The sequence below is a fragment of the Zalophus californianus genome, chromosome X (assembly GCF_009762305.2).
Source record: "Zalophus californianus isolate mZalCal1 chromosome X, mZalCal1.pri.v2, whole genome shotgun sequence".
In the NCBI taxonomy this organism is placed as follows: Eukaryota; Metazoa; Chordata; class Mammalia; order Carnivora; family Otariidae; genus Zalophus; species Zalophus californianus.
In genome coordinates, this window is record NC_045612.1 from 78,219,194 (window position 1) to 78,228,925 (window position 9,732).

At 38.8% G+C, this 9,732-nt stretch overlaps 1 pseudogene; it reads right to left on the reverse strand.

Moving 5' to 3' along the window:
- Positions 1-7,440: 7,440 nt before the first annotated feature.
- On the reverse strand, positions 7,441-7,911 carry LOC113930244 (annotated as a pseudogene).
- Positions 7,912-9,732: the final 1,821 nt, after the last annotated feature.

The window sequence follows — 9,732 nt, forward strand, 5'->3', positions numbered from 1 at the left end:
ATAAAACAGAAAGTAATGGAGACAAGCTACAGAAACAGGATCTTTACAGGCAATACAAAGGCACTAAGTTCATGTCTTTCAATAGTTACTCCAAATGAAAATGGGCTGAATGCTCCCATGAAAAGACACAGGGTTTCAGATTAAATAAAAAAGCAGCACCCATCTATATTATGTCAACAAGAGACTCATTTTGAACCTAAAAGCCCCTCCAGATTGAAAGTGAGTTTGATGGAGAACAATTTACAATGCCAATGGACTTCAAAAGAAAGCTGGGATAACAATCCTCGTATCAGACAAATTAGATATTAAACCAAAGACTAGTAAAAGTAGAAGGACACTATATCATACTGAAAGGGTCTACCCAACAAGAAGATCTAACAATGGTAAATATCTATGACCCCAACATGGGAGCAACCAATTACATAAACCAACTAATAACCAAAATAAAGAAACCTATAGATAATAAGACATTAATAGTAGGAGACTTCAACACTTCACTCACAGCAATAGACAGATCATCTAAGCAGAAGATCAACAAAGAGACAAGAGCTTTGAATGACAAATTGGACCTGATGGACTTTGTAGTTATATACAGAACATTCTATCCTAAGAAAACAGAATACTCATTCTTCTCGAGTGCACATGGAACTTTCTCCAGAATAGATCACATACTGGGACACAAGTCAGGTCTCGAAAGATAGCAAAAGATCGAGATTATTCCCTGCATATTTTAAGACCACAATGCTTTGAAACAGGAACTCAATGACAAGAAGAAATTTGGAAGGAAATCAAACACTTGGAGTTTGAGAGCATCCTGCTAAAGAATGAATGGGTCAACCAGGAAATTAAAGAAAAACTTAAACAATTCATTGAAACCAATGGAAATGAAAAGAAATTGGTCCAAAACCTCTGGGAAACAGCAAAGGCGATCCTAAGAGGGAAGTACAAAGTCATCCAAGTATCTCTCAAAAAATCAGAAAAATGCCAAATGCACAAGTTAAACTTACACCTAAAGGACCTGAAGAAAGAACAGCAAATAAAGCCTAAACCAAGCAGAAGAGAAATAATAAAGATTAGAGCAGAAATCAATGAAATAGAGACTAGAAAAACAGTAGAACTAGTAAAACTAGAAGTTGGTTCTTTGAAAGAACTAATAAGATCAATAAACCTCTGGCCAGACTTACCCAAAAGAACAGAGAAAGGACACAAATTAATAAAATTATGAATGAAAGTGGAGAGGTCATGACTAATACCAAGGAAATAGAGACAGTTGTTAGAACTTATTACCAGCAGCTATATGCCAAAAAATTAGGCAATCAGGAAGAAAAGGATGCATTCCTGGAAACTTATAACCTACCAAGACTGAAATCGGAAGAGGCAGGCAATCTGAACAGACCCATAACCAGCAAGGAAATTGAAGCAGTAATCAAAAACTTCCCAAAGAACAAGTCAAGGGCCAGATGGCTTCCCAGTACAATTCTACCAAACATTTAAAGAAGAAATAATACCTAAACTACTGAAGCTGTTTCAAAAAGTAGAAACCGAAGGAAAACCTCTAAACTCATTTCATGAGTCCAAAAGACCCCATCAAAAAGGAAAATTACAGACCAATATCCCTGATGAATATGGATGCCAAAATACTCAACAAGATCCCAGTCAATAGGATCCAACAGTACATTGAAAGGATTATTGACCACGACCATGTGGGATTTATTCCTGGGATGCAAGTGTGGTTCAACATTTGCAAACCAATCAACGTAATAGATTACATTAACAAAAGAAGAAACAAGAACCATATGATCCTCTCAACTGATGCAAAAAAAGCACTTGACAAAATACAGCACCCTTTCCTGATTAAAACTCTTCCAAGTATAGGGATAGAGGGAACATACCTCAATATCATAAGAGCCATCTATGAAAAGCCCATGACGAATATCATTCTCAATGGGGAAAAACTGAGAGCTTTTACCTTAAGGTCAGGAACACAACAGAGATACCCACTCTCACCACTGGTGTTCAACATAGTACGAGAAGTCCTAGCCTTAGCAGTCAGAGAACAAAAAGAAATAAAAGGCATTCAAATTGTCAAAGAAGAAGTCAAAATTTCTCTCTTTGCAGGTGACATGATACTTTATGTGGAAAACCCAAAAGACCACCCCAATATTGCTAAAACTCATATATCAATTCAGCAACGTGGCAGGATACAAAATCAATGCATAGGTCAGTTGCATTTCTATAAACTAACAATGTGACTGAAGAAAGAGAAATTAAGGAATCAATTCCATTTACAATGGCACCAAAAACCATAAGATACTAGGAAGAAACCTAACCAAAGAGGTAAAGGTTCTGTACTCTAGAAACTATAGAACTTATGAAAGAAATTGAGGAAGACACAAAGTGATAGAAAAACATTCCATGCTCAGGGATTGGAAGAATAAACATTGCGAAAATGTCTGTGCTGCCCAGAGCAATCTACACTTCTCAATGCCATCCCTATTAAAATACCATTGCCATTTTTCAAGAAGCTAGAACAATCCTAAAATTTGTATGGAATCAGAAAAGACCCTGAACTGCCAAGGGAATATTGAAAAAGAAAAACAAAGCTGGGGGCATCACATTCCCTGGCTTCAAGCTATATTACAAACTGTGATCACCAGGACAGCATGGTATTGACACACAAACAGACACGTAGGCCAATGGAAAAGAATAAGAATAGAGAATACAGAAATGGACCCTCACCTCTATGGTCAACTAATCCTCAACAAAGCAAGAAAGAACATCCAATGGAAAAAGACAGTCTCTTCAATAAATGGTGTTGGGAAAATTGGACAGCCACCCGCAGAAGAATCAGACTGGATCATTCTCTTAAACCATACACAAAAATAAACTCAAAATGGATGAAAGTCCTAAATGTGAGCCAGGAATCCATCAAAATCCTAGAGGAGAACATAGGCAGTAACAACTTTGACATCGGCCACAGGGAAAAAAAGCAAAAATGAACTTTTGGGACTTCATCAAGATAAAATGTTTCTGCACAGCAAAGGAAACAGTCAACAAAACTAAGAGATAACCCACGGAATGGGAGAAATATTTGCAAATGACGTTATAGATAAAGGGCTGGTACCTGTGATATATAAGGAACTTCTCAAACTCAATGTCCAAAGAACAAATAATCCAGTCAAGAAATGTGCAGAAGTCATGAACAAACACTTCCCCAGAGAAGACATTTAAATGGCTAACGGACATATGAAAAAATGTTCACCATCACTAGCCATCAGGGAAATACAAATCAAAACCACAATGAGATACCACCTTCCACCAGTTAGAATGGCTAAAATTAACAAGACAGGAAACAACCAGGGTTGGTGAGGATTTGGAGAAAGGGGAACCCTCTTACACTGATGGTGGGAATACAAGCTAGTACAGCCACTCTGGAAAACAGTATGGAGGTTTCTCAAGATGTTAAAAATAGAACCACCCTACAACCTAGCATTTGCACTACTGTGTATTTACCCCAAAGAAACAGTTTTTATGAAAGGAAAGGGCACCTGCAACCCAATATTCATAGCAGCAATGTCCACAATAGCCGAACTGTGGAAGGAGATGAGATGCCCTTCAACAGAAGAATGGAGAAAGAAGTTATGGTTCATATATACAATGGGATATTACTCAGCCATCAGAAAGGATGAATACCCACCATTTGCACTGACATGGATTGAACTGGAGGGTATTACAGTAAGTGAAAGAAGTCAATCAGAGAAAGACAATTATGATATGGATTCACTCATATGTGGAATATAAGGAATAGCACAGAGGATCATTGGGGATGGATGGGAAAACTGAATGGGAAGAAATCAGAGAGGGAGACAAACCATGAGAGACTCTTGACTTCAGGAAACAAACTGAGGGTTACAGAAGGGAGTGGTGTTGGGGGATGTGGTAACTGGTTGATGGGTATTAAGGAGGACATGTGTTGTGATGAACAACTTTTTTTTTTAGTTTTATATGAAACTAATGAATCATTACATATTACTTAAAAAACTAATGATGTACTTACAGGTAGCTAACTTAACATAATAAAAAATAAAAATAAAATAAAGTAAAACAAAATAAAATGTGGTGTATGTGTGTGTGTGTGTGTGTGTGTGTGTATGTACATATATATATATATATATATATATATATATATATATGATGGAAATTTCCTCAGCCATCAAAAGGTATAGAATCTTACCTTATTCATCAATGGGGGTGGAACTGAAGGGTAATATGCTGAGTGAAATAAGTCAGTCCGAGAAAGACAAGTATCGTATTATTTTACTCATATGTGGAATATAAGAAATAGCACAGAGTCTCATAGGGGAAGGGAGGGAAAACTGAATGGGAAATCATCAGAAAGGGAGATAGGGATACCTGGGTGGCTCTGTCAGTTAAGCATCTGCCTTTGGCTCAGGTCATGATACCAGGGTCCTGGGATCGAGTCCTGCATCAGGGTCTTTGCTCAGCTGGGAGCCTGCTTCTCCTTCTGCCTGCTCACCCTGCTTGTGCTCTCACTCTCTCTCTCTGACACATAATGAAATCTTAAGAAAAAAAAGTGGGGCAAATCATGAGAGACTTTAGTAAACAAACTGAGTGTGTTGGGGGATAGGGTAACTGTGATGTGCATTAAGTAGAGCACATGATGTGATAAGCACTGTGTGTTATATGCAACTGATGAATTACTGAACTGTACATCTGAAATTAATGATGTTGGCTTATTGAAGTTATAAAGAAAAAAAAAGAAGTTGCTGCCTGTGTTCTGCTTAGGATTTGACGTATTCCTGTCTCACATTTAGATCTTTCATCCATTTTCAGATTATTTTTGTTTATGGTGCAAGAAAACAGTCCAGATTCATTCTTCCACATGTAGCTGTTCAATTTTCGCAACACCATTTGTGGAAGAGATTGTCCTTATTCCATTAGATATTCTTCCCGCTTTGTTGAAAGTTAGTTGACCATAGCATTGAGTGTCCATTTTTGGGTTCTCTATTCTGTTCCATTGATAAATGTGTCTGTTTTTATGCTATTACCATAATGTCATGATGATTACAGCCTTGTAATATAGCTTTAAGTACATAATCCTGTTGCTTTCATGTTCGGTTTTCATTTACACCATTCCTCTGGCTACTATGGGTCTTTTGTGGTTCCATACAAATTTGAGGATTTTTTGTTTCACCTCTGTGAATAATGTGGATGGTATTTTGATAAGCACTGCAGTCCAGTATAAGTTGCTCTGGGTAGCATAGAAATTTTCACAATATTTATTCTTCCAATCCATGAACGTGGAATATTTTTCCATTCCTTTGTGTTTTCATCAATTTCTTTTATAAATGTTCTATAATTTTCAGGGTACAGATACTTCACCACTTTAGCTTGGTTTATTCCTAAGTATCTTATGGTTTTTGGTGCAATTGTAAATGGAATGGATTCCTTGATTTCTCTTTCTTCTGCCTCATTGTTAGTGTACAGAAATACAACTGACTTCTCTGCTTTGATTTTATATCCTGCAACTTTGCTGAATTTTTGTATGAGTTCTAGCAATCTTTTGGTGTAGTCTTTTGGGTTTTCTACATAGAATATCATGTGGTCTGAGAACAGTGAATGTTTGACTTCTTCTTTGCTGATTTTGCACCTTTTTCTTTTTCTGATTGCTGAGTGTTTTAGTACTATGTGGAACAACAGTGATGAGAGTAAGACATTCCTGTTGTGTTCCTGACCTTAGGGGAAAAGTTCTCAGTTTTTCCACATTGAGGATGATATTCACTGTGGGCTTTTCATATATGGCTTTTATCACATTGAGGTATGTTGCTTTTATCAATACATGGTGGAAAGTTTTTATAGAGAAAGGATGCTGCCATTAGTTGGTCTTCTAGATCACTGATTCATTCTTCTGCCTCGCTTACCCTAGCTGTTAGATTATCTAGATTAGGTTGGATCTCACTGATAGCATTCTTAAATTCTGCCATTTTATCTTTCATTTCTGCCCTTAGAGATGCTGTGTTGCCATTAATTGATTTCTCCTTTCTAGCTATTGACTTCATAACTTCTACCTTGCATTCCATTTCCAACATCTTGGTTATATCTGTATCCATTTGTAATTCTGTGGCAGAAGTCACAGTCTGAGTCTTTCTTATTTTGGGCATTCCTCCTCCTAGTGATTCTATTGAGGGGTGGTTGAGGGAATGTACTGAGTCCAAATTACTGACCACAACCCAAGCAAGACGCACCTGTTTTATAGGGACCTTAAGGTTGCCGGTCTCTTGTTCTCACAGCCTGTCTTCTGGGGGAGGGGCTTGCCACACTGTTACTCAGGCAATCCTGTTTGGGCAGAGTTGCCATGCCCTCTGTGTGTGGGGGGGGATGGTCTCTGTGATAACCGATTTTGGGGGGCTTTATTTCCCTGGCAGTTTTCCCTTGTGGCTTTCCACGTCTCTTCCAAGAGTCAGAGCAGAAGAGATCATTTCCAACACTCTGCCTCAGAGCAGACAGATCACAGTCTGTTCTTCAGTGAGCTCTCCAGGCCACACTATCTCCATTTCTGTCTGTGCTGCTATAAACTGCAGGGTCCTGGGTTGTGTGCCCCTTAGCGGTGCTCCCAGTCCTCACCTCCAGGATGGGGCACAGGGGCACATCTGCACCCTTTGTGCTTCTAAAACTGCCAGTCGCCCCCAGTTCACACACACAGCCCCGCTGTTCCGGGTTTCAGATCTACAGATGATCAGAAAAGGAAAAGGTAAAGGTAGGTTTGGAATAATTCAGAAGACTTGTGGAAGAAGTTGCCATCTGGGGCAGGCTTGAGATGGGGCAGACAAGCAAAGCCAAGGAGGAGGGATGAGTCTGGCAGGTTTTCAGATGATTCTGATGAAAGCAGAGGAGTGAGAAATTAGTAGAAGTCACTGGAAAAGTTAACTGGAAAAAAGTGTGGGAAATCCTAAATTCTGGAGTTAGAATTTTAAGTAGTATGTCTTTTGCAAAGAGGAGGCATTAATAGTTCTCAAGCAAAGGAGTGGTGTGGCATCGGGAATATTTTCTGAAGGTAAATTTGGCAGCATCATGGGAACTGACTGAATGTATAGAAACTGGAGCCAGAAAGACAAGTTAGAAGACTGACACAATCTTGAGCCAGAAAAAGATGGTGGAGATAGAAATAAGAGAAGAAGGGTAACAGGTAACATTCAGAAGGAAGATTCAATATAACATAGTGTAGAATTAATCTAGGGAAAGGTAAGTGAAGAGGATTTAAACTGCAGTGATACACAGACAGAAGGTTCAGAAGGGTGGAGACAGATGAAAGATCATTGAGTTTCATCCAAAGAACATGATTAACAATGACATCAGTAAAATAAAAGTCCCAGTGAGTATTTATCCTCTGATAACTAAACCCGATATTTTCAAAAGTTATTATGAATCTGGAAGAATGTATATGTTTTCATCTTGAGAGACTTCAGAAGTACTAGGCTTCTGGAAGTTATAATATTGGAATGGCATCTCATTTCCATAGATATGCTCCTCGAAACTGGTCTGCTGAGTGTTCTCATATAGTTCTTTATCAGTTTCTTCTTTATGTTTGGGAGCAGCACTTTCCACATTTTCATAGCTGCCATGTGTGTTAGTCCCTCTCCCAGAAGATCTGCAGTCTTGGTTCTGAAATGAGATTTTATTCCTTGAGCTGATAGCGAGGAGACTTGAGAGTGTCTTAGTATAGTCTTTTCTCCTGCTGCTTCTCCTTTGCAAGACCCTTGGCAAGGTAAACTGCACTGGATTAGCATGTTTCCAACACCAAACACACCCAATTCCACAGATCAACAAGAGGAAAAGAAGGGAAATTCCTATTGAAGTGGCCACTGATGTATTTCCTCAGCTTTTCAACATTTCTGCACAAGCACTGTTGTTTAGTGATATGGGGGAGCCCTTAATGAATTCACAGGTGCATACAAATGTAATTCCTTTTAGGGTTTTGTTAAAAAGTAATCCTGGAAGCTCTTTTAGGCATTTCTCTTTCAGATGTTGAAGAACATCATTTGGCAAAGTCCTGATACAATTAGAGGAGAGATTGAATAAACTTAGCCTTGGACGATCCTTCTCATTTTATGTGATGCTTTTTATATTACAATCCTTAATGTATAATTGCACTGTGTTGAGGGGATTTTAATTGACTTCACTTCACTTTCTATCAATGAATCACAAGATGAAGCAAAATTGAGTGGAAGATAATGGCAGAGCAGACAACTCAAGAAAGAGAAGGTTGAACGATCTGCCATCCAGACACCTCCTGGTTAAATGGTGGGCAGGGATCAGGTCTTTTCATGTGTATATTCCTAGCAAATAGCACAGTACCTTCCTTCCCGCAGGAATCTGCTGGGTTTGGAGACTCCACACGGGGTCGTGAGCCAGAGACAGAAACGCTCGGTCACAGGCCGGGTGAGTACGGAGTGTGGCTGGAGACCGGGGAGACGGGAATGACTGACTGCTTTTCTCTGGGGGTGCACTGAGGAGCGGGGCCCCAAGTTCTTAGCTCCTCAGGGGTGGAGATTGGGAGGCTGCCATTTTCTCTCTCATCCTCCAAAGCTGTAGGGAAAGCTTGCAGGGAACAAAAGCTCAACACTATATCATTCTTAAAGGGTCTATCCAACAAGAAGATCTAACAACTGTAAATATCTATGCCCCCAACATGGGAACAGCCATCTACATAAGCCAATTGTTAACCAAAATAGTCATATTGATAACAATACGTTAATTGTAGGAGACCTCAATACTCCACTCTCAGCAATACACAGATCATCTAAGCAGAAAATCAACAAAGAAACAAGAGCTTTGAATGACACACTGGAACAGGTGAACCTCATAGATATATACAGAACATTCCACCCTAAAACAACAGAATACTCATTCTTCTCAAGTGCACATGGAACTTTCTCCAGACTAGGACACATATTGGGTCACAAATCAGGTCTCAACTGATACCAAAAGATGGAGATTATTCCCTGCATATTTTCAGACCATAGTGCTTTAAAACTGGAACTCAGTCACAACAAAAAAGTTTTGAAGAAATTCAAGCACTTGGAAGCTAAAGACCACTCTGCTCAAGAATGTTAGGGTCAACCAGGAAATCAAAGAAGAACTTAAACAATTCATGGAAACGAATGGGAATAAAAACACATCTGTCCAAAACCCTTGGGATATTGCAAAGGAGGTCCGAAGGGGGAAATACCTGGCCATCCAAGCCTCACTCAAAAAAATAGAAAAATCCCGAATTCATCAACTCTACACCTTAATGAACTAGAGAAAAAGCAACAAACGGTGCCTAAGCCACACATTAGAACAGAAATAATTAAGATTAGAGCAGACATCAATGAATTAGAAACGAGAAACACAGTATATCAGATCAACGAAACTAGAAGCTGATTCTTTGAAAGAATTAATAAGATCGATAAACCACTGGCCAGACTTATCCAAAAGAAAAGAGAAAGACACAAATTAATTAAATTATGAATGAAAAGGGAGAGATCACGACTAACACCAAAGAAATAGAAACAATTATTAGAAATTATTATCAACAAATATATGCCAATAAGCTGGGCAAACTGGATGAAATGGATGTCTTCCTGGGAACCCATAAACTCCCAAGAGTGAAACAGGAAGAAATTGACAACCTGAATAGGCCAATAACCAGTAAGGAGTGATCAAAAACCT